Below are 26,892 nucleotides of genomic sequence, written 5' to 3'. Positions count from 1 at the left end.
AATGTCCTAGAACCAAATTTCTAAATGTAACTACTAGATTGTGATACAATACACTATTGGGTGAAGTTTGGTTGACTTCTGTGCAGCGGTTTGGGAGTGAACATCAAAATTACATTTCTCGGCCATATCGCATTGATCTCACTGTGAAAAGGCTTAAATGACTTTTTTTAATTAAGTTTGAAGATTGCGCTCAAACCAAATGTCCTAGAACTAAATTTCCAAATGTAACTACTAGATTGTGATAAAATACACTATTGGGTGAAGTTTGGTTGACTTCTGCGCAGTGGTTTGGGAGTTAACATCAAAATTACATTTCTCGGCCATATCGCATAGATCTCACTGTGAAAAGGCTTAAATGACTTTTTTAATTAAGTTTGATGATTGCGCTCAAACCAAATGTCCTAGAACGAAATTTCCAAATGTAACTACTAGATTGTGATACAATACACTATTGGGTGAAGTTTGGTTGACTTCTGCGCAGCGGTTTAGGAGTTAACATCAAAATTACATTTCTCGGCCATATCGCGTAGATCTCACTGTGAAAAGGCTTTAATGGCTTTTTTGACCTAAGTTTGAGGATTGCGCTCAAATCAAATGTCCTAGAACCAAATTTCCACATGTAACTACTAGATTGTGATACAATACACTATTGGGTGAAGTTTGGTTTACTTCTGCGTAGCGGTTTGGGAGTTAACATCAAAATTACATTTCTCGGCAATATCGCATAGATCTCACTGTGAAAAGGCTTAAATGGCTTTTTTGACCTAAGTTTGAGGATTGCGCTCAAATCAAATGTCCTAGAACCAAATTTCCACATGTAACTACTAGATTGTGATACAATACAATATTGGGTGAAGTTTGGTTGACTTCTGCGCAGCGGTTTGGGAGTTAACATCAAAATTACATTTCTCGGCCATATCGCGTAGATCTCACTGTGAAAAGGCTTAAATGACTTTTTTAATTAAGTTTGATGATTGCGCTCAAACCAAATGTCCTAGAACGAAATTTTCAAATGTAACTACTAGATTGTGATACAATACACTATTGGGTGAAGTTTGGTTGACTTCTGCGCAGCGGTTTGGGAGTTAACATCAAAATTACATTTCTCAGCCATATCGCATAGATCTCACTGTGAAAAGGCTTAAATGGCTTTTTTGACCTAAGTTTGAGGATTGCGCTCAAATCAAATGTCCTAGAACCAAATTTTCACATGTAACTACTAGATTGTGATACAATACACTATTGGGTGAAGTTTGGTTGACTTCTGCGCAGCGGTTTGGGAGTTAACATCAAAATTACATTTCTCGACCATTTCGCATAGATCTCACTGTGAAAAGGCTTAAATGGCTTTTTTGACCTAAGTTTGAGGATTGCGCTCAAATCAAATGTCCTAGAACCAAATTTCCACATGAAACTACTAGATTGTGATACAATACACTATTGGGTGAAGTTTGGTTGACTTCTGCGCAGCGGTTTGGGAGTTAACATCAAAATTACATTTCTCGGCCATATCGCGTAGATCTCACTGTGAAAAGGCTTAAATGACTTTTTTAATTAAGTTTGATGATTGCGCTCAAACCAAATGTCCTAGAACTAAATTTCCAAATGTAACTACTAGATTGTGATAAAATACACTATTGGGTGAAGTTTGGTTGACTTCTGCGCAGCGGTTTGGGAGTTAACATCAAAATTACATTTCTCAGCCATATCGCATAGATCTCACTGTGAAAAGGCTTAAATGACTTTTTTTAACTAAGTTTGAGGATTGCGCTCAAACCAAATGTCCTAGAACCAAATTTCTAAATGTAACTACTAGATTGTGATACAATACACTATTGGGTGAAGTTTGGTTGACTTCTGTGCAGCGGTTTGGGAGTGAACATCAAAATTACATTTCTCGGCCATATCGCATTGATCTCACTGTGAAAAGGCTTAAATGACTTTTTTTAATTAAGTTTGAAGATTGCGCTCAAACCAAATGTCCTAGAACTAAATTTCCAAATGTAACTACTAGATTGTGATAAAATACACTATTGGGTGAAGTTTGGTTGACTTCTGCGCAGTGGTTTGGGAGTTAACATCAAAATTACATTTCTCGGCCATATCGCATAGATCTCACTGTGAAAAGGCTTAAATGACTTTTTTAATTAAGTTTGATGATTGCGCTCAAACCAAATGTCCTAGAACGAAATTTCCAAATGTAACTACTAGATTGTGATACAATACACTATTGGGTGAAGTTTGGTTGACTTCTGCGCAGCGGTTTGGGAGTTAACATCAAAATTACATTTCTCGGCCATATCGCGTAGATCTCACTGTGAAAAGGCTTTAATGGCTTTTTTGACCTAAGTTTGAGGATTGCGCTCAAATCAAATGTCCTAGAACCAAATTTCCACATGTAACTACTAGATTGTGATACAATACACTATTGGGTGAAGTTTGGTTTACTTCTGCGTAGCGGTTTGGGAGTTAACATCAAAATTACATTTCTCGGCAATATCGCATAGATCTCACTGTGAAAAGGCTTAAATGGCTTTTTTGACCTAAGTTTGAGGATTGCGCTCAAATCAAATGTCCTAGAACCAAATTTCCACATGTAACTACTAGATTGTGATACAATACAATATTGGGTGAAGTTTGGTTGACTTCTGCGCAGCGGTTTGGGAGTTAACATCAAAATTACATTTCTCGGCCATATCGCGTAGATCTCACTGTGAAAAGGCTTAAATGACTTTTTTAATTAAGTTTGATGATTGCGCTCAAACCAAATGTCCTAGAACGAAATTTTCAAATGTAACTACTAGATTGTGATACAATACACTATTGGGTGAAGTTTGGTTGACTTCTGCGCAGCGGTTTGGGAGTTAACATCAAAATTACATTTCTCAGCCATATCGCATAGATCTCACTGTGAAAAGGCTTAAATGACTTTTTTTAACTAAGTTTGAGGATTGCGCTCAAACCAAATGTCCTAGAACCAAATTTCTAAATGTAACTACTAGATTGTGATACAATACACTATTGGGTGAAGTTTGGTTGACTTCTGTGCAGCGGTTTGGGAGTGAACATCAAAATTACATTTCTCGGCCATATCGCATTGATCTCACTGTGAAAAGGCTTAAATGACTTTTTTTAATTAAGTTTGAAGATTGCGCTCAAACCAAATGTCCTAGAACTAAATTTCCAAATGTAACTACTAGATTGTGATAAAATACACTATTGGGTGAAGTTTGGTTGACTTCTGCGCAGTGGTTTGGGAGTTAACATCAAAATTACATTTCTCGGCCATATCGCATAGATCTCACTGTGAAAAGGCTTAAATGACTTTTTTAATTAAGTTTGATGATTGCGCTCAAACCAAATGTCCTAGAACGAAATTTCCAAATGTAACTACTAGATTGTGATACAATACACTATTGGGTGAAGTTTGGTTGACTTCTGCGCAGCGGTTTGGGAGTTAACATCAAAATTACATTTCTCGGCCATATCGCGTAGATCTCACTGTGAAAAGGCTTTAATGGCTTTTTTGACCTAAGTTTGAGGATTGCGCTCAAATCAAATGTCCTAGAACCAAATTTCCACATGTAACTACTAGATTGTGATACAATACACTATTGGGTGAAGTTTGGTTTACTTCTGCGTAGCGGTTTGGGAGTTAACATCAAAATTACATTTCTCGGCAATATCGCATAGATCTCACTGTGAAAAGGCTTAAATGGCTTTTTTGACCTAAGTTTGAGGATTGCGCTCAAATCAAATGTCCTAGAACCAAATTTCCACATGTAACTACTAGATTGTGATACAATACAATATTGGGTGAAGTTTGGTTGACTTCTGCGCAGCGGTTTGGGAGTTAACATCAAAATTACATTTCTCGGCCATATCGCGTAGATCTCACTGTGAAAAGGCTTAAATGACTTTTTTAATTAAGTTTGATGATTGCGCTCAAACCAAATGTCCTAGAACGAAATTTTCAAATGTAACTACTAGATTGTGATACAATACACTATTGGGTGAAGTTTGGTTGACTTCTGCGCAGCGGTTTGGGAGTTAACATCAAAATTACATTTCTCAGCCATATCGCATAGATCTCACTGTGAAAAGGCTTAAATGGCTTTTTTGACCTAAGTTTGAGGATTGCGCTCAAATCAAATGTCCTAGAACCAAATTTTCACATGTAACTACTAGATTGTGATACAATACACTATTGGGTGAAGTTTGGTTGACTTCTGCGCAGCGGTTTGGGAGTTAACATCAAAATTACATTTCTCGACCATATCGCATAGATCTCACTGTGAAAAGGCTTAAATGGCTTTTTTGACCTAAGTTTGAGGATTGCGCTCAAATCAAATGTCCTAGAACCAAATTTCCACATGAAACTACTAGATTGTGATACAATACACTATTGGGTGAAGTTTGGTTGACTTCTGCGCAGCGGTTTGGGAGTTAACATCAAAATTACATTTCTCGGCCATATCGCATAGATCTCACTGTGAAAAGGCTTAAATGACTTTTTTAATTAAGTTTGATGATTGCGCTCAAACCAAATGTCCTAGAACTAAATTTCCAAATGTAACTACTAGATTGTGATAAAATACACTATTGGGTGAAGTTTGGTTGACTTCTGCGCAGCGGTTTGGGAGTTAACATCAAAATTACATTTCTCAGCCATATCGCATAGATCTCACTGTGAAAAGGCTTAAATGACTTTTTTTAATTAAGTTTGAAGATTGCGCTCAAACCAAATGTCCTAGAACTAAATTTCCAAATGTAACTACTAGATTGTGATAAAATACACTATTGGGTGAAGTTTGGTTGACTTCTGTGCAGCGGTTTGGGAGTTAACATCAAAATTACATTTCTCGGCCATATCGCATAGATCTCACTGTGAAAAGGCTTAAATGACTTTTTTAATTAAGTTTGATGATTGCGCTCAAACCAAATGTCCTAGAACGAAATTTTCAAATGTAACTACTAGATTGTGATACAATACACTATTGGGTGAAGTTTGGTTGACTTCTGCGCAGCGGTTTGGGAGTTAACATCAAAATTACATTTCTCGGCCATATCGCGTAGATCTCACTGTGAAAAGGCTTAAATGGCTTTTTCGACCTAAGTTTGAGGATTGCGCTCAAATCAAATGTCCTAGAACCAAATTTTTACATGTAACTACTAGATTGTGATACAATACACTATTGGGTGAAATTTGGTTGACTTCTGCGCAGCGGTTTGGGAGTTAACATCAAAATTACATTTCTCGGCCATATCGCGTAGATCTCACTGTGAAAAGGCTTAAATGACTTTTTTAATTAAGTTTGATGATTGCGCTCAAACCAAATGTCCTAGAACCAAATTTCCAAATGTAACTACTAGATTGTGATACAATACACTATTGGGTGAAGTTTGGTTGACTTCTGGGCAGCGGTTTGGGAGTTAACATCAAAATTACATTTCTCAGCCATATCGCATAGATCTCACTGTGAAAAGGCTTAAATGGCTTTTTTGACCTATGTTTGAGGATTGCGCTCAAATCAAATGTCCTAGAACCAAATTTCCACATGTAACTACTAGATTGTGATACAATACACTATTGGGTGAAGTTTGGTTGACTTCTGCGCAGCGGTTTGGGAGTTAACATCAAAATTACATTTCTCGGCCATATCGCGTAGATCTCACTGTGAAAAGGCTTAAATGACTTTTTTAATTAAGTTTGATGATTGCGCTCAAACCAAATGTCCTAGAACTAAATTTCCAAATGTAACTACTAGATTGTCATAAAATACACTATTGGGTGAAGTTTGGTTGACTTCTGCGCAGCGGTTTGGGAGTTAACATCAAAATTACATTTCTCAGCTATATCGCATAGATCTCACTGTGAAAAGGCTTAAATGACTTTTTTTAATTAAGTTTGAAGATTGCGCTCAAACCAAATGTCCTAGAACTAAATTTCCAAATGTAACTACTAGATTGTGATAAAATACACTATTGGGTGAAGTTTGGTTGACTTCTGCGCAGCGGTTTGGGAGTTAACATCAAAATTACATTTCTCGGCCATATCGCATAGATCTCACTGTGAAAAGGCTTAAATGACTTTTTTAATTAAGTTTGATGATTGCGCTCAAACCAAATGTCCTAGAACGAAATTTTCAAATGTAACTACTAGATTGTGATACAATACACTATTGGGTGAAGTTTGGTTGACTTCTGCGCAGCGGTTTGGGAGTTAACATCAAAATTACATTTCTCGGCCATATCGCGTAGATCTCACTGTGAAAAGGCTTAAATGGCTTTTTTGACCTAAGTTTGAGGATTGCGCTCAAATCAAATGTCCTAGAACCAAATTTTTACATTTAACTACTACATTGTGATACAATACACTATTGGGTGAAGTTTGGTTGACTTCTGCGCAGCGGTTTGGGAGTTAACATCAAAATTACATTTCTCGGCCATATCGCATAGATCTCACTGTGAAAAGGCTTAAATGGCTTTTTTGACCTAAGTTTGAGGATTGCGCTCAAATCAAATGTCCTAGAACCAAATTTCCACATGTAACTACTAGATTGTGATACAATACACTATTGGGTGAAGTTTGGTTGACTTCTGCGCAGCGGTTTGGGAGTGAACATCAAAATTACATTTCTCGGCCATATCGCATAGATCTCACTGTGAAAAGGCTTAAATGACTTTTTTAAATTAAGTTTGATGATTGCGCTCAAACCAAATGTCCTAGAAATAAATTTCCAAATGTAACTACTAGATTGTGATAAAATACACTATTGGGTGAAGTTTGGTTGACTTCTGCGCAGCGGTTTGGGAGTTAACATCAAAATTACATTTCTCAGCCATATCGCATAGATCTCACTGTGAAAAGGCTTAAATGACTTTTTTTAACTAAGTTTGAGGATTGCGCTCAAACCAAATGTCCTAGAACCAAATTTCTAAATGTAACTACTAGATTGTGATACAATACACTATTGGGTGAAGTTTGGTTGACTTCTGTGCAGCGGTTTGGGAGTGAACATCAAAATTACATTTCTCGGCCATATCGCATTGATCTCACTGTGAAAAGGCTTAAATGACTTTTTTTAATTAAGTTTGAAGATTGCGCTCAAACCAAATGTCCTAGAACTAAATTTCCAAATGTAACTACTAGATTGTGATAAAATACACTATTGGGTGAAGTTTGGTTGACTTCTGCGCAGTGGTTTGGGAGTTAACATCAAAATTACATTTCTCGGCCATATCGCATAGATCTCACTGTGAAAAGGCTTAAATGACTTTTTTAATTAAGTTTGATGATTGCGCTCAAACCAAATGTCCTAGAACGAAATTTCCAAATGTAACTACTAGATTGTGATACAATACACTATTGGGTGAAGTTTGGTTGACTTCTGCGCAGCGGTTTGGGAGTTAACATCAAAATTACATTTCTCGGCCATATCGCGTAGATCTCACTGTGAAAAGGCTTTAATGGCTTTTTTGACCTAAGTTTGAGGATTGCGCTCAAATCAAATGTCCTAGAACCAAATTTCCACATGTAACTACTAGATTGTGATACAATACACTATTGGGTGAAGTTTGGTTTACTTCTGCGTAGCGGTTTGGGAGTTAACATCAAAATTACATTTCTCGGCAATATCGCATAGATCTCACTGTGAAAAGGCTTAAATGGCTTTTTTGACCTAAGTTTGAGGATTGCGCTCAAATCAAATGTCCTAGAACCAAATTTCCACATGTAACTACTAGATTGTGATACAATACAATATTGGGTGAAGTTTGGTTGACTTCTGCGCAGCGGTTTGGGAGTTAACATCAAAATTACATTTCTCGGCCATATCGCGTAGATCTCACTGTGAAAAGGCTTAAATGACTTTTTTAATTAAGTTTGATGATTGCGCTCAAACCAAATGTCCTAGAACGAAATTTTCAAATGTAACTACTAGATTGTGATACAATACACTATTGGGTGAAGTTTGGTTGACTTCTGCGCAGCGGTTTGGGAGTTAACATCAAAATTACATTTCTCAGCCATATCGCATAGATCTCACTGTGAAAAGGCTTAAATGGCTTTTTTGACCTAATTTTGAGGATTGCGCTCAAATCAAATGTCCTAGAACCAAATTTTCACATGTAACTACTAGATTGTGATACAATACACTATTGGGTGAAGTTTGGTTGACTTCTGCGCAGCGGTTTGGGAGTTAACATCAAAATTACATTTCTCGACCATATCGCATAGATCTCACTGTGAAAAGGCTTAAATGGCTTTTTTGACCTAAGTTTGAGGATTGCGCTCAAATCAAATGTCCTAGAACCAAATTTCCACATGAAACTACTAGATTGTGATACAATACACTATTGGGTGAAGTTTGGTTGACTTCTGCGCAGCGGTTTGGGAGTTAACATCAAAATTACATTTCTCGGCCATATCGCATAGATCTCACTGTGAAAAGGCTTAAATGACTTTTTTAATTAAGTTTGATGATTGCGCTCAAACCAAATGTCCTAGAACTAAATTTCCAAATGTAACTACTAGATTGTGATAAAATACACTATTGGGTGAAGTTTGGTTGACTTCTGCGCAGCGGTTTGGGAGTTAACATCAAAATTACATTTCTCAGCCATATCGCATAGATCTCACTGTGAAAGGCTTAAATGACTTTTTTTAATTAAGTTTGAAGATTGCGCTCAAACCAAATGTCCTAGAACTAAATTTCCAAATGTAACTACTAGATTGTGATAAAATACACTATTGGGTGAAGTTTGGTTGACTTCTGTGCAGCGGTTTGGGAGTTAACATCAAAATTACATTTCTCGGCCATATCGCATAGATCTCACTGTGAAAAGGCTTAAATGACTTTTTTAATTAAGTTTGATGATTGCGCTCAAACCAAATGTCCTAGAACGAAATTTTCAAATGTAACTACTAGATTGTGATACAATACACTATTGGGTGAAGTTTGGTTGACTTCTGCGCAGCGGTTTGGGAGTTAACATCAAAATTACATTTCTCGGCCATATCGCGTAGATCTCACTGTGAAAAGGCTTAAATGGCTTTTTCGACCTAAGTTTGAGGATTGCGCTCAAATCAAATGTCCTAGAACCAAATTTTTACATGTAACTACTAGATTGTGATACAATACACTATTGGGTGAAATTTGGTTGACTTCTGCGCAGCGGTTTGGGAGTTAACATCAAAATTACATTTCTCGGCCATATCGCGTAGATCTCACTGTGAAAAGGCTTAAATGACTTTTTTAATTAAGTTTGATGATTGCGCTCAAACCAAATGTCCTAGAACCAAATTTCCAAATGTAACTACTAGATTGTGATACAATACACTATTGGGTGAAGTTTGGTTGACTTCTGGGCAGCGGTTTGGGAGTTAACATCAAAATTACATTTCTCAGCCATATCGCATAGATCTCACTGTGAAAAGGCTTAAATGGCTTTTTTGACCTATGTTTGAGGATTGCGCTCAAATCAAATGTCCTAGAACCAAATTTCCACATGTAACTACTAGATTGTGATACAATACACTATTGGGTGAAGTTTGGTTGACTTCTGCGCAGCGGTTTGGGAGTTAACATCAAAATTACATTTCTCGGCCATATCGCGTAGATCTCACTGTGAAAAGGCTTAAATGACTTTTTTAATTAAGTTTGATGATTGCGCTCAAACCAAATGTCCTAGAACTAAATTTCCAAATGTAACTACTAGATTGTCATAAAATACACTATTGGGTGAAGTTTGGTTGACTTCTGCGCAGCGGTTTGGGAGTTAACATCAAAATTACATTTCTCAGCTATATCGCATAGATCTCACTGTGAAAAGGCTTAAATGACTTTTTTTAATTAAGTTTGAAGATTGCGCTCAAACCAAATGTCCTAGAACTAAATTTCCAAATGTAACTACTAGATTGTGATAAAATACACTATTGGGTGAAGTTTGGTTGACTTCTGCGCAGCGGTTTGGGAGTTGACATCAAAATTACATTTCTCGGCCATATCGCATAGATCTCACTGTGAAAAGGCTTAAATGACTTTTTTAATTAAGTTTGATGATTGCGCTCAAACCAAATGTCCTAGAACGAAATTTTCAAATGTAACTACTAGATTGTGATACAATACACTATTGGGTGAAGTTTGGTTGACTTCTGCGCAGCGGTTTGGGAGTTAACATCAAAATTACATTTCTCGGCCATATCGCGTAGATCTCACTGTGAAAAGGCTTAAATGGCTTTTTTGACCTAAGTTTGAGGATTGCGCTCAAATCAAATGTCCTAGAACCAAATTTTTACATTTAACTACTACATTGTGATACAATACACTATTGGGTGAAGTTTGGTTGACTTCTGCGCAGCGGTTTGGGAGTTAACATCAAAATTACATTTCTCGGCCATATCGCATAGATCTCACTGTGAAAAGGCTTAAATGGCTTTTTTGACCTAAGTTTGAGGATTGCGCTCAAATCAAATGTCCTAGAACCAAATTTCCACATGTAACTACTAGATTGTGATACAATACACTATTGGGTGAAGTTTGGTTGACTTCTGCGCAGCGGTTTGGGAGTGAACATCAAAATTACATTTCTCGGCCATATCGCATAGATCTCACTGTGAAAAGGCTTAAATGACTTTTTTAAATTAAGTTTGATGATTGCGCTCAAACCAAATGTCCTAGAAATAAATTTCCAAATGTAACTACTAGATTGTGATAAAATACACTATTGGGTGAAGTTTGGTTGACTTCTGCGCAGCGGTTTGGGAGTTAACATCAAAATTACATTTCTCAGCCATATCGCATAGATCTCACTGTGAAAAGGCTTAAATGACTTTTTTTAACTAAGTTTGAGGATTGCGCTCAAACCAAATGTCCTAGAACCAAATTTCTAAATGTAACTACTAGATTGTGATACAATACACTATTGGGTGAAGTTTGGTTGACTTCTGTGCAGCGGTTTGGGAGTGAACATCAAAATTACATTTCTCGGCCATATCGCATTGATCTCACTGTGAAAAGGCTTAAATGACTTTTTTTAATTAAGTTTGAAGATTGCGCTCAAACCAAATGTCCTAGAACTAAATTTCCAAATGTAACTACTAGATTGTGATAAAATACACTATTGGGTGAAGTTTGGTTGACTTCTGCGCAGTGGTTTGGGAGTTAACATCAAAATTACATTTCTCGGCCATATCGCATAGATCTCACTGTGAAAAGGCTTAAATGACTTTTTTAATTAAGTTTGATGATTGCGCTCAAACCAAATGTCCTAGAACGAAATTTCCAAATGTAACTACTAGATTGTGATACAATACACTATTGGGTGAAGTTTGGTTGACTTCTGCGCAGCGGTTTGGGAGTTAACATCAAAATTACATTTCTCGGCCATATCGCGTAGATCTCACTGTGAAAAGGCTTTAATGGCTTTTTTGACCTAAGTTTGAGGATTGCGCTCAAATCAAATGTCCTAGAACCAAATTTCCACATGTAACTACTAGATTGTGATACAATACACTATTGGGTGAAGTTTGGTTTACTTCTGCGTAGCGGTTTGGGAGTTAACATCAAAATTACATTTCTCGGCAATATCGCATAGATCTCACTGTGAAAAGGCTTAAATGGCTTTTTTGACCTAAGTTTGAGGATTGCGCTCAAATCAAATGTCCTAGAACCAAATTTCCACATGTAACTACTAGATTGTGATACAATACAATATTGGGTGAAGTTTGGTTGACTTCTGCGCAGCGGTTTGGGAGTTAACATCAAAATTACATTTCTCGGCCATATCGCATAGATCTCACTGTGAAAAGGCTTAAATGACTTTTTTTAATTAAGTTTGAAGATTGCGCTCAAACCAAATGTCCTAGAAATAAATTTCCAAATGTAACTACTAGATTGTGATAAAATACACTATTGGGTGAAGTTTGGTTGACTTCTGTGCAGCGGTTTGGGAGTTAACATCAAAATTACATTTCTCGGCCATATCGCATAGATCTCACTGTGAAAAGGCTTAAATGACTTTTTTAATTAAGTTTGATGATTGCGCTCAAACCAAATGTCCTAGAACGAAATTTTCAAATGTAACTACTAGATTGTGATACAATACACTATTGGGTGAAGTTTGGTTGACTTCTGCGCAGCGGTTTGGGAGTTAACATCAAAATTACATTTCTCGGCCATATCGCGTAGATCTCACTGTGAAAAGGCTTAAATGGCTTTTTCGACCTAAGTTTGAGGATTGCGCTCAAATCAAATGTCCTAGAACCAAATTTTTACATGTAACTACTAGATTGTGATACAATACACTATTGGGTGAAATTTGGTTGACTTCTGCGCAGCGGTTTGGGAGTTAACATCAAAATTACATTTCTCGGCCATATCGCGTAGATCTCACTGTGAAAAGGCTTAAATGACTTTTTTAATTAAGTTTGATGATTGCGCTCAAACCAAATGTCCTAGAACCAAATTTCCAAATGTAACTACTAGATTGTGATACAATACACTATTGGGTGAAGTTTGGTTGACTTCTGCGCAGCGGTTTGGGAGTTAACATCAAAATTACATTTCTCAGCCATATCGCATAGATCTCACTGTGAAAAGGCTTAAATGGCTTTTTTGACCTATGTTTGAGGATTGCGCTCAAATCAAATGTCCTAGAACCAAATTTCCACATGTAACTACTAGATTGTGATACAATACACTATTGGGTGAAGTTTGGTTGACTTCTGCGCAGCGGTTTGGGAGTTAACATCAAAATTACATTTCTCGGCCATATCGCGTAGATCTCACTGTGAAAAGGCTTAAATGACTTTTTTAATTAAGTTTGATGATTGCGCTCAAACCAAATGTCCTAGAACTAAATTTCCAAATGTAACTACTAGATTGTCATAAAATACACTATTGGGTGAAGTTTGGTTGACTTCTGCGCAGCGGTTTGGGAGTTAACATCAAAATTACATTTCTCAGCTATATCGCATAGATCTCACTGTGAAAAGGCTTAAATGACTTTTTTTAATTAAGTTTGAAGATTGCGCTCAAACCAAATGTCCTAGAACTAAATTTCCAAATGTAACTACTAGATTGTGATAAAATACACTATTGGGTGAAGTTTGGTTGACTTCTGCGCAGCGGTTTGGGAGTTAACATCAAAATTACATTTCTCGGCCATATCGCATAGATCTCACTGTGAAAAGGCTTAAATGACTTTTTTAATTAAGTTTGATGATTGCGCTCAAACCAAATGTCCTAGAACGAAATTTTCAAATGTAACTACTAGATTGTGATACAATACACTATTGGGTGAAGTTTGGTTGACTTCTGCGCAGCGGTTTGGGAGTTAACATCAAAATTACATTTCTCGGCCATATCGCGTAGATCTCACTGTGAAAAGGCTTAAATGGCTTTTTTGACCTAAGTTTGAGGATTGCGCTCAAATCAAATGTCCTAGAACCAAATTTTTACATTTAACTACTACATTGTGATACAATACACTATTGGGTGAAGTTTGGTTGACTTCTGCGCAGCGGTTTGGGAGTTAACATCAAAATTACATTTCTCGGCCATATCGCATAGATCTCACTGTGAAAAGGCTTAAATGGCTTTTTTGACCTAAGTTTGAGGATTGCGCTCAAATCAAATGTCCTAGAACCAAATTTCCACATGTAACTACTAGATTGTGATACAATACACTATTGGGTGAAGTTTGGTTGACTTCTGCGCAGCGGTTTGGGAGTGAACATCAAAATTACATTTCTCGGCCATATCGCATAGATCTCACTGTGAAAAGGCTTAAATGACTTTTTTTAATTAAGTTTGAAAATTGCGCTCAAACCAAATGTCCTACAACTAAATTTCCAAATGTAACTACTAGATTGTGATACAATACACTATTGGGTGAAGTTTGGTCGACTTCTGCGCAGCGGTTTGGGAGTTAACATCAAAATTACATTTCTCGGCCATATCGCGTAGATCTCACTGTGAAAAGGCTTAAATGACTTTTTTAATTAAGTTTGAGGATTGCGCTCAAACCAAATGTCCTAGAACTAAATTTCTAAATGTAACTACTAGATTGTGATAAAATACACTATTGGGTGAAGTTTGGTTGACTTCTGCGCAGCGGTTTGGGAGTTAACATCAAAATTACACTTCTCAGCCATATCGCATAGATCTCACTGTGAAAAGGCTTAAATGACTTTTTTTAATTAAGTTTGAAGATTGCGCTCAAACCAAATGTCCTAGAACTAAATTTCCAAATGTAACTACTAGATTGTGATACAATACACTATTGGGTGAAGTATGGTTGATTTCTGCGCAGCGGTTTGGGAGTTAACATCAAAATTACATTTCTCGGCCATATCGCGTTGATCTCACTGTGAAAAGGCTTAAATGGCTTTTTTGACCTAAGTTTGAGGATTGCGCTCAAATCAAATGTCCTAGAACCAAATTTTTACATGTAAGTACTAGATTGTGATACAATACACTATTGGGTGAAGTTTGGTTGACTTCTGCGCAGCGGTTTGGGAGTTAACATCAAAATTACATTTCTCGGCCATATCGCATAGATCTCACTGTGAAAAGGCTTAAATGACTTTTTTTAACTAAGTTTGAGGATTGCGCTCAAATCAAATGTCCTAGAACCAAATTTCCACATGTAACTACTAGATTGTGATACAATACACTATTGGGTGAAGTTTGGTTGACTTCTGCGCAGCGGTTTGGGAGTGAACATCAAAATTATATTTCTCGGCCATATCGCATAGAACTCAATGTGAAAAGGCTTAAATGACTTTTTTTAATTAAGTTTGAAGATTGCGCTCAAACCAAATGTCCTAGAACTAAATTTCCAAATGTAACTACTAGATTGTGATACAATACACTATTGGATGAAGTTTGGTTGACTTCTGCGCAGCGGTTTGGGAGTTAACATCAAAATTACATTTCTCGGCCATATCGCCTAGATCTCACTGTGAAAAGGCTTAAATGGCTTTTTTGACCTAAGTTTGAGGATTGCGCTCAAATCAAATGTCCTAGAACCAAATTTCCACATGTAACTACTAGATTGTGATACAATACACTATTGGGTGAAGTTTGGTTTACTTCTGCGCAGCGGTTTGGGAGTTAACATCAAAATTACATTTCTCGGCCATATCGCATAGATCTCACTGTGAAAAGGCTTAAATGGCTTTTTTGACCTAAGTTTGAGGATTGCGCTCAAATCAAATGTCCTAGAACCAAATTTCCACATGTAACCACTAGATTGTGATACAATACACTAATGGGTGAAGTTTGGTTGACTTCTGCGCAGCGGTTTGGGAGTGAACATCAAAATTACATTTCTCGGCCATATCGCATAGATCTCACTGTGAAAAGGCTTAAATGACTTTTTTTAATTAAGTTTGAAGATTGCGCTCAAACCAAATGTCCTAGAACTAAATTTCCAAATGTAACTACTAGATTATGATAAAATACACTATTGGGTGAAGTTTGGTTGACTTCTGCGCAGCGGTTTGGGAGTTAACATCAAAATTACATTTCTCGGCCATATCGCATAGATCTCACTGTGAAAAGGCTTAAATGACTTTTTTAATTAAGTTTGATGATTGCGCTCAAACCAAATGTCCTAGAACCAAATTTCCAAATGTAACTACTAGATTGTTATACAATACACTATTGGGTGAAGTTTGGTTGACTTCTGCGCAGCGGTTTGGGAGTTAACATTAAAATTACATTTCTCGGCCATATCGCGTAGATCTCACTGTGAAAAGGCTTAAATGACTTTTTTTTAACTAAGTTTGAGGATTGCGCTCAAACCAAATGTCCTAGAACCAAATTTCCAAATGTAACTACTAGATTGTTATACTATACACTATTGGGTGAAGTTTGGTTGACTTCTGCGCAGCGGTTTGGGAGTTAACATCAAAATTACATTTCTAGGCCATATCGCGTAGATCTCACTGTGAAAAGGCTTAAATGACTTTTTTTTAACAAAGTTTGAGGATTGCGCTCAAACCAAATGTCCTGGAACCAAATTTCAAAATGTAACTACTTGATTGTGATACAATACACTATTGGGTGAAGTTTGGTTGACTTCTGCGCAGCGGTTTGGGAGTTAACATCAAAATTACATTTCTCGGCCATATCGCGTAGATCTCACTGTGAAAAGGCTTAAATGGCTTTTTTGACCTAAGTTTGAGGATTGCGCTCAAACCAAATGTCCTAGAACCAAATTTCCAAATGTAACTACTAGATTGTTATACAATACACTATTGGGTGAAGTTTGGTTGACTTCTGCGCAGCGGTTTGGGAGTTAACATCAAAATTACATTTCTCGGCCATATCGCGTAGATCTCACTGTGAAAAGGCTTAAATGACTTTTTTTTTAACTAAGTTTGAGGATTGCGCTCAAACCAAATGTCCTAGAACCAAATTTCCAAATGTAAGTACTAGATTGTTATACTATACACTATTGGGTGAAGTTTGGTTGACTTCTGCGCAGCGGTTTGGGAGTTAACATCAAAATTACATTTCTCGGCCATATCGCATAGATCTCACTGTGAAAAGGCTTAAATGACTTTTTTTTAACAAAGTTTGAGGATTGCGCTCAAACCAAATGTCCTGGAACCAAATTTCAAAATGTAACTACTAGATTGTGATACAATACACTATTGGGTGAAGTTTGGTTGAATTCTGCGCAGCGGTTTGGGAGTTAACATCATAATTACATTTCTCGGCCATATCGCGTAGATCTCACTGTGAAAAGGCTTAAATGACTTTTTTTAACTAAGTTTGAGGATTGCGCTCAAACCAAATGTCCTAGAACCAAATTTCCAAATGTAACTACTAGATTGTGATACAATACACTATTGGGTGAAGTTTGGTTGACTTCTACGCAGCGGTTTGGGAGTTAACATCAAAATTACATTTCTCGGCCATATCGCATAGATCTCACTGTGGAAAGGCTTAAATGACTTTTTTAATTAAGTTTGATGATTGCGCTCAAACCAAATGTCCTAGAACGAAATTTCTAAATGTAACTACTAGATTGTGATACAATACACTATTGGGTGAAGTTTGGTTGACTTCTGCGCAGCGGTTTGGGAGTTAATATCAAAATTACATTTCTCGGCCATATCGCGTAGATCTCACTGTGAAAAGGCTTAAATGGCTTTTTTGACCTAAGTTTGAGGATTGCGCTCAAATCAAATGTCCTAGAACCAAATTTCCACATGTAACTACTAGATTGTGATACAATACACTATTGGGTGAAGTTTGGTTGACTTCTGCGCAATGGTTTGGGAGTTAACATCAAAATTACATTTCTCGGCCATATCGCATAGATCTCACTGTGAAATGGCTTTAATGGCTTTTTTGACCTAGGTTTGAGGATTGCGCTCAAATCAAATTTCCTAGAACCAAATTTCTACATGTAACTACTAGATTGTGATACAATACACTATTGGGTGAAGTTTGGTTGACTTCTGCGCAGCGGTTTGGGAGTTAACATCAAAATTACACTTCTCGGCCATATCGCGTAGATCTCACTGTGAAAAGGCTTAAATGACTTTTTTAATTAAGTTTGATGATTGCGCTCAAACCAAATGTCCTAGAACTAAATTTCCAAATGTAACTACTAGATTTTGATAAAATACACTATTGGGTGAAGTTTGGTTGACTTCTGCGCAGCGGTTTGGGAGTTAACATCAAAATTACATTTCTCAGCCATATCGCGTAGATCTCACTGTGAAAAGGCTTAAATGACTTTTTTTAACTAAGTTTGAAGATTGCGCTCAAACCAAATGTCCTAGAACTAAATTTCCAAATGTAACTACTAGATTGTGATAAAATACACTATTGGGTGAAGTTTGGTTGACTTCTGCGCAGCGGTTTGGGAGTTAACATCAAAATTACATTTCTCGGCCATATCGCATAGATCTCACTGTGAAAAGGCTTAAATGACTTTTTTAATTAAGTTTGATGATTGCGCTCAAACCAAATGTCCTAGAACGAAAATTTCAAATGTAACTACTAGATTGTGATACAATACACTATTGGGTGAAGTTTGGTTGACTTCTGCGCAGCGGTTTGGGAGTTAACATCAAAATTACATTTCTCGGCCATATCGCGTAGATCTCACTGTGAAAAGGCTTAAATGGCTTTTTTGACCTAAGTTTGAGGATTGCGCTCAAATCAAATGTCCTAGAACCAATTTTTTACATGTAACTACTAGATTGTGATACAATACACTATTGGGTGAAATTTGGTTGACTTCTGCGCAGCGGTTTGGGAGTTAACATCAAAATTACATTTCTCGGCCATATCGCATAGATCTCACTGTGAAAAGGCTTAAATGGCTTTTTTGACCTAAGTTTGAGGATTGCGCTCAAATCAAATGTCCTACAACCAAATTTCCACATGTACCTACTAGATTGTGATACAATACACTATTGGGTGAAGTTTGGTTGACTTCTGCGCAGCGGTTTGGGAGTGAACATCAAAATTACATTTCTCGGCCATATCGCATAGATCTCACTGTGAAATGGCTTTAATGGCTTTTTTGACCTAAGTTTGAGGATTGCGCTCAAATCAAATGTCCTAGAACCAAATTTCTACATGTAACTACTAGATTGTGATACAATACACTATTGGGTGAAGTTTGGTTGACTTCTGCGCAGCGGTTTGGGAGTTAACATCAAAATTACACTTCTCGGCCATATCGCGTAGATCTCACTGTGAAAAGGCTTAAATGACTTTTTTAATTAAGTTTGATGATTGCGCTCAAACCAAATGTCCTAGAACTAAATTTCCAAATGTAACTACTAGATTTTGATAAAATACACTATTGGGTGAAGTTTGGTTGACTTCTGCGCAGCGGTTTGGGAGTTAATATCAAAATTACATTTCTCAGCCATATCGCGTAGATCTCACTGTGAAAAGGCTTAAATGACTTTTTTTAACTAAGTTTGAAGATTGCGCTCAAACCAAATGTCCTAGAACTAAATTTCCAAATGTAACTACTAGATTGTGATAAAATACACTATTGGGTGAAGTTTGGTTGACTTCTGCGCAGCGGTTTGGGAGTTAACATCAAAATTACATTTCTCGGCCATATCGCATAGATCTCACTGTGAAAAGGCTTAAATGACTTTTTTAATTAAGTTTGATGATTGCGCTCAAACCAAATGTCCTAGAACGAAAATTTCAAATGTAACTACTAGATTGTGATACAATACACTATTGGGTGAAGTTTGGTTGACTTCTGCGCAGCGGTTTGGGAGTTAACATCAAAATTACATTTCTCGGCCATATCGCGTAGATCTCACTGTGAAAAGGCTTAAATGGCTTTTTTGACCTAAGTTTGAGGATTGCGCTCAAATCAAATGTCCTAGAACCAATTTTTTACATGTAACTACTAGATTGTGATACAATACACTATTGGGTGAAATTTGGTTGACTTCTGCGCAGCGGTTTGGGAGTTAACATCAAAATTACATTTCTCGGCCATATCGCATAGATCTCACTGTGAAAAGGCTTAAATGGCTTTTTTGACCTAAGTTTGAGGATTGCGCTCAAATCAAATGTCCTACAACCAAATTTCCACATGTACCTACTAGATTGTGATACAATACACTATTGGGTGAAGTTTGGTTGACTTCTGCGCAGCGGTTTGGGAGTGAACATCAAAATTACATTTCTCGGCCATATCGCATAGATCTCACTGTGAAATGGCTTTAATGGCTTTTTTGACCTAAGTTTGAGGATTGCGCTCAAATCAAATGTCCTAGAACCAAATTTCTACATGTAACTACTAGATTGTGATACAATACACTATTGGGTGAAGTTTGGTTGACTTCTGCGCAGCGGTTTGGGAGTTAACATCAAAATTACACTTCTCGGCCATATCGCGTAGATCTCACTGTGAAAAGGCTTAAATGACTTTTTTAATTAAGTTTGATGATTGCGCTCAAACCAAATGTCCTAGAACTAAATTTCCAAATGTAACTACTAGATTTTGATAAAATACACTATTGGGTGAAGTTTGGTTGACTTCTGCGCAGCGGTTTGGGAGTTAATATCAAAATTAAATTTCTCAGCCATATCGCGTAGATCTCACTGTGAAAAGGCTTAAATGACTTTTTTTAACTAAGTTTGAAGATTGCGCTCAAACCAAATGTCCTAGAACTAAATTTCCAAATGTAACTACTAGATTGTGATAAAATACACTATTGGGTGAAGTTTGGTTGACTTCTGCGCAGCGGTTTGGGAGTTAACATCAAAATTACATTTCTCGGCCATATCGCATAGATCTCACTGTGAAAAGGCTTAAATGACTTTTTTAATTAAGTTTGATGATTGCGCTCAAACCAAATGTCCTAGAACGAAAATTTCAAATGTAACTACTAGATTGTGATACAATACACTATTGGGTGAAGTTTGGTTGACTTCTGCGCAGCGGTTTGGGAGTTAACATCAAAATTACATTTCTCGGCCATATCGCGTAGATCTCACTGTGAAAAGGCTTAAATGGCTTTTTTGACCTAAGTTTGAGGATTGCGCTCAAATCAAATGTCCTAGAACCAATTTTTTACATGTAACTACTAGATTGTGATACAATACACTATTGGGTGAAATTTGGTTGACTTCTGCGCAGCGGTTTGGGAGTTAACATCAAAATTACATTTCTCGGCCATATCGCATAGATCTCACTGTGAAAAGGCTTAAATGGCTTTTTTGACCTAAGTTTGAGGATTGCGCTCAAATCAAATGTCCTACAACCAAATTTCCACATGTACCTACTAGATTGTGATACAATACACTATTGGGTGAAGTTTGGTTGACTTCTGCGCAGCGGTTTGGGAGTGAACATCAAAATTACATTTCTCGGCCATATCGCATAGATCTCACTGTGAAAAGGCTTAAATGACTTTTTTAATTAAGTTTGAAGATTGCGCTCAAACCAAATGTCCTAGAACTAAATTTCCAAATGTAACTACTAGATTGTGATACAATACACTATTGGGTGAAGTTTGGTTGACTTCTGCGCAGCGGTTTGGGAGTTAACATCAAAATTACATATCTCGGCCATATCGCATAGATCTCACTGTGAAAAGGCTTAAATGACTTTTTTAAATTAAGTTTGCAGATTGCGCTCAAACCAAATGTCCTAGAACTAAATTTCTAAATGTAACTACTAGATTGTGATAAAATACACTATTGGGTGAAGTTTGGTTGACTTCTGCGCAGCGGTTTGGGAGTTAACATCAAAATTACATTTCTCGGCCATATCGCATAGATCTCACTGTGAAAAGGCTTAAATGACTTTTTTAATTAAGTTTGATGATTGCGCTCAAACCAAATGTCCTAGAACGAAATTTTCAAATGTAACTACTAGATTGTGATACAATACACTATTGGATGAAGTTTGGTTGACTTCTGCGCAGCGGTTTGGGAGTTAACATCAAAATTACATTTCTCGGCCATATCGCCTAGATCTCACTGTGAAAAGGCTTAAATGGCTTTTTTGACCTAAGTTTGAGGATTGCGCTCAAATCAAATGTCCTAGAACCAAATTTCCACATGTAACTACTAGATTGTGATACAATACACTATTGGGTGAAGTTTGGTTTACTTCTGCGCAGCGGTTTGGGAGTTAACATCAAAATTACATTTCTCGGCCATATCGCATAGATCTCACTGTGAAAAGGCTTAAATGGCTTTTTTGACCTAAGTTTGAGGATTGCGCTCAAATCAAATGTCCTAGAACCAAATTTCCACATGTAACCACTAGATTGTGATACAATACACTAATGGGTGAAGTTTGGTTGACTTCTGCGCAGCGGTTTGGGAGTGAACATCAAAATTACATTTCTCGGCCATATCGCATAGATCTCACTGTGAAAAGGCTTAAATGACTTTTTTTAATTAAGTTTGAAGATTGCGCTCAAACCAAATGTCCTAGAACTAAATTTCCAAATGTAACTACTAGATTGTGATAAAATACACTATTGGGTGAAGTTTGGTTGACTTCTGCGCAGCGGTTTGGGAGTTAACATCAAAATTACATTTCTCGGCCATATCGCATAGATCTCACTGTGAAAAGGCTTAAATGACTTTTTTAATTAAGTTTGATGATTGCGCTCAAACCAAATGTCCTAGAACCAAATTTCCAAATGTAACTACTAGATTGTTATACAATACACTATTGGGTGAAGTTTGGTTGACTTCTGCGCAGCGGTTTGGGAGTTAACATTAAAATTACATTTCTCGGCCATATCGCGTAGATCTCACTGTGAAAAGGCTTAAATGACTTTTTTTTAACTAAGTTTGAGGATTGCGCTCAAACCAAATGTCCTAGAACCAAATTTCCAAATGTAACTACTAGATTGTTATACTATACACTATTGGGTGAAGTTTGGTTGACTTCTGCGCAGCGGTTTGGGAGTTAACATCAAAATTACATTTCTAGGCCATATCGCGTAGATCTCACTGTGAAAAGGCTTAAATGACTTTTTTTTTACAAAGTTTGAGGATTGCGCTCAAACCAAATGTCCTGGAACCAAATTTCAAAATGTAACTACTAGATTGTGATACAATACACTATTGGGTGAAGTTTGGTTGACTTCTGCGCAGCGGTTTGGGAGTTAACATCAAAATTACATTTCTCGGCCATATCGCGTAGATCTCACTGTGAAAAGGCTTAAATGGCTTTTTTGACCTAAGTTTGAGGATTGCGCTCAAACCAAATGTCCTAGAACCAAATTTCCAAATGTAACTACTAGATTGTTATACAATACACTATTGGGTGAAGTTTGGTTGACTTCTGCGCAGCGGTTTGGGAGTTAACATCAAAATTACATTTCTCGGCCATATCGCGTAGATCTCACTGTGAAAAGGCTTAAATGACTTTTTTTTTAACTAAGTTTGAGGATTGCGCTCAAACCAAATGTCCTAGAACCAAATTTCCAAATGTAACTACTAGATTGTTATAAAATACACTATTGGGTGAAGTTTGGTTGACTTCTGCGCAGCGGTTTGGGAGTTAACATCAAAATTACATTTCTCAGCCATATCGCGTAGATCTCACTGTGAAAAGGCTTAAATGACTTTTTTTAACTAAGTTTGAAGATTGCGCTCAAACCAAATGTCCTAGAACTAAATTTCCAAATGTAACTACTAGATTGTGATAAAATACACTATTGGGTGAAGTTTGGTTGAATTCTGCGCAGCGGTTTGGGAGTTAACATCAAAATTACATTTCTCGGCCATATCGCATAGATCTCACTGTGAAAAGGCTTAAATGGCTTTTTTGACCTAAGTTTGAGGATTGCGCTCAAATCAAATGTCCTACAACCAAATTTCCACATGTACCTACTAGATTGTGATACAATACACTATTGGGTGAAGTTTGGTTGACTTCTGCGCAGCGGTTTGGGAGTGAACATCAAAATTACATTTCTCGGCCATATCGCATAGATCTCACTGTGAAAAGGCTTAAATGACTTTTTTAATTAAGTTTGAAGATTGCGCTCAAACCAAATGTCCTAGAACTAAATTTCCAAATGTAACTACTAGATTGTGATACAATACACTATTGGGTGAAGTTTGGTTGACTTCTGCGCAGCGGTTTGGGAGTTAACATCAAGATTACATTTCTCGGCCATATCGCATAGATCTCACTGTGAAAAGGCTTAAATGACTTTTTTTAATTAAGTTTGCAGATTGCGCTCAAACCAAATGTCCTAGAACTAAATTTCTAAATGTAACTACTAGATTGTGATAAAATACACTATTGGGTGAAGTTTGGTTGACTTCTGCGCAGCGGTTTGGGAGTTAACATCAAAATTACATTTCTCGGCCATATCGCATAGATCTCACTGTGAAAAGGCTTAAATGACTTTTTTTAATTAAGTTTGATGATTGCGCTCAAACCAAATGTCCTAGAACGAAATTTTCAAATGTAACTACTAGATTGTGATACAATACACTATTGGATGAAGTTTGGTTGACTTCTGCGCAGCGGTTTGGGAGTTAACATCAAAATTACATTTCTCGGCCATATCGCCTAGATCTCACTGTGAAAAGGCTTAAATGGCTTTTTTGACCTAAGTTTGAGGATTGCGCTCAAATCAAATGTCCTAGAACCAAATTTCCACATGTAACTACTAGATTGTGATACAATACACTATTGGGTGAAGTTTGGTTTACTTCTGCGCAGCGGTTTGGGAGTTAACATCAAAATTACATTTCTCGGCCATATCGCATAGATCTCACTGTGAAAAGGCTTAAATGGCTTTTTTGACCTAAGTTTGAGGATTGCGCTCAAATCAAATGTCCTAGAACCAAATTTCCACATGTAACCACTAGATTGTGATACAATACACTAATGGGTGAAGTTTGGTTGACTTCTGCGCAGCGGTTTGGGAGTGAACATCAAAATTACATTTCTCGGCCATATCGCATAGATCTCACTGTGAAAAGGCTTAAATGACTTTTTTTAATTAAGTTTGAAGATTGCGCTCAAACCAAATGTCCTAGAACTAAATTTCCAAATGTAACTACTAGATTGTGATAAAATACACTATTGGGTGAAGTTTGGTTGACTTCTGCGCAGCGGTTTGGGAGTTAACATCAAAATTACATTTCTCGGCCATATCGCATAGATCTCACTGTGAAAAGGCTTAAATGACTTTTTTAATTAAGTTTGATGATTGCGCTCAAACCAAATGTCCTAGAACCAAATTTCCAAATGTAACTACTAGATTGTTATACAATACACTATTGGGTGAAGTTTGGTTGACTTCTGCGCAGCGGTTTGGGAGTTAACATTAAAATTACATTTCTCGGCCATATCGCGTAGATCTCACTGTGAAAAGGCTTAAATGACTTTTTTTTAACTAAGTTTGAGGATTGCGCTCAAACCAAATGTCCTAGAACCAAATTTCCAAATGTAACTACTAGATTGTTATACTATACACTATTGGGTGAAGTTTGGTTGACTTCTGCGCAGCGGTTTGGGAGTTAACATCAAAATTACATTTCTAGGCCATATCGCGTAGATCTCACTGTGAAAAGGCTTAAATGACTTTTTTTTAACAAAGTTTGAGGATTGCGCTCAAACCAAATGTCCTGGAACCAAATTTCAAAATGTAACTACTAGATTGTGATACAATACACTATTGGGTGAAGTTTGGTTGACTTCTGCGCAGCGGTTTGGGAGTTAACATCAAAATTACATTTCTCGGCCATATCGCGTAGATCTCACTGTGAAAAGGCTTAAATGGCTTTTTTGACCTAAGTTTGAGGATTGCGCTCAAACCAAATGTCCTAGAACCAAATTTCCAAATGTAACTACTAGATTGTTATACAATACACTATTGGGTGAAGTTTGGTTGACTTCTGCGCAGCGGTTTGGGAGTTAACATCAAAATTACATTTCTCGGCCATATCGCGTAGATCTCACTGTGAAAAGGCTTAAATGACTTTTTTTTTAACTAAGTTTGAGGATTGCGCTCAAACCAAATGTCCTAGAACCAAATTTCCAAATGTAACTACTAGATTGTTATACTATACACTATTGGGTGAAGTTTGGTTGACTTCTGCGCAGCGGTTTGGGAGTTAACATCAAAATTACATTTCTAGGCCATATCGCGTAGATCTCACTGTGAAAAGGCTTAAATGACTTTTTTTTAACAAAGTTTGAGGATTGCGCTCAAACCAAATGTCCTGGAACCAAATTTCAAAATGTAACTACTAGATTGTGATACAATACACTATTGGGTGAAGTTTGGTTGAATTCTGCGCAGCGGTTTGGGAGTTAACATCATAATTACATTTCTCGGCCATATCGCGTAGATCTCACTGTGAAAAGGCTTAAATGACTTTTTTTAACTAAGTTTGAGGATTGCGCTCAAACCAAATGTCCTAGAACCAAATTTCCAAATGTAACTACTAGATTGTGATACAATACACTATTGGGTGAAGTTTGGTTGACTTCTACGCAGCGGTTTGGGAGTTAACATCAAAATTACATTTCTCGGCCATATCGCATAGATCTCACTGTGGAAAGGCTTAAATGACTTTTTTAATTAAGTTTGATGATTGCGCTCAAACCAAATGTCCTAGAACGAAATTTCTAAATGTAACTACTAGATTGTGATACAATACACTATTGGGTGAAGTTTGGTTGACTTCTGCGCAGCGGTTTGGGAGTTAATATCAAAATTACATTTCTCGGCCATATCGCGTAGATCTCACTGTGAAAAGGCTTAAATGGCTTTTTTGACCTAAGTTTGAGGATTGCGCTCAAATCAAATGTCCTAGAACCAAATTTCCACATGTAACTACTAGATTGTGATACAATACACTATTGGGTGAAGTTTGGTTGACTTCTGCGCAATGGTTTGGGAGTTAACATCAAAATTACATTTCTCGGCCATATCGCATAGATCTCACTGTGAAATGGCTTAAATGGCTTTTTTGACCTAGGTTTGAGGATTGCGCTCAAATCAAATGTCCTAGAACCAAATTTCTACATGTAACTACTAGATTGTGATACAATACACTATTGGGTGAAGTTTGGTTGACTTCTGCGCAGCGGTTTGGGAGTTAACATCAAAATTACACTTCTCGGCCATATCGCGTAGATCTCACTGTGAAAAGGCTTAAATGACTTTTTTTTAACAAAGTTTGAGGATTGCGCTCAAACCAAATGTCCTGGAACCAAATTTCAAAATGTAACTACTAGATTGTGATACAATACACTATTGGGTGAAGTTTGGTTGACTTCTGCGCAGCGGTTTGGGAGTTAACATCAAAATTACATTTCTCGGCCATATCGCGTAGATCTCACTGTGAAAAGGCTTAAATGGCTTTTTTGACCTAAGTTTGAGGATTG

Source organism: Corythoichthys intestinalis, unplaced genomic scaffold (assembly GCF_030265065.1).
Source record: "Corythoichthys intestinalis isolate RoL2023-P3 unplaced genomic scaffold, ASM3026506v1 HiC_scaffold_26, whole genome shotgun sequence".
Classification (NCBI taxonomy): domain Eukaryota; kingdom Metazoa; phylum Chordata; class Actinopteri; order Syngnathiformes; family Syngnathidae; genus Corythoichthys; species Corythoichthys intestinalis.
Note: the sequence above shows the minus strand (reverse complement) of the source record.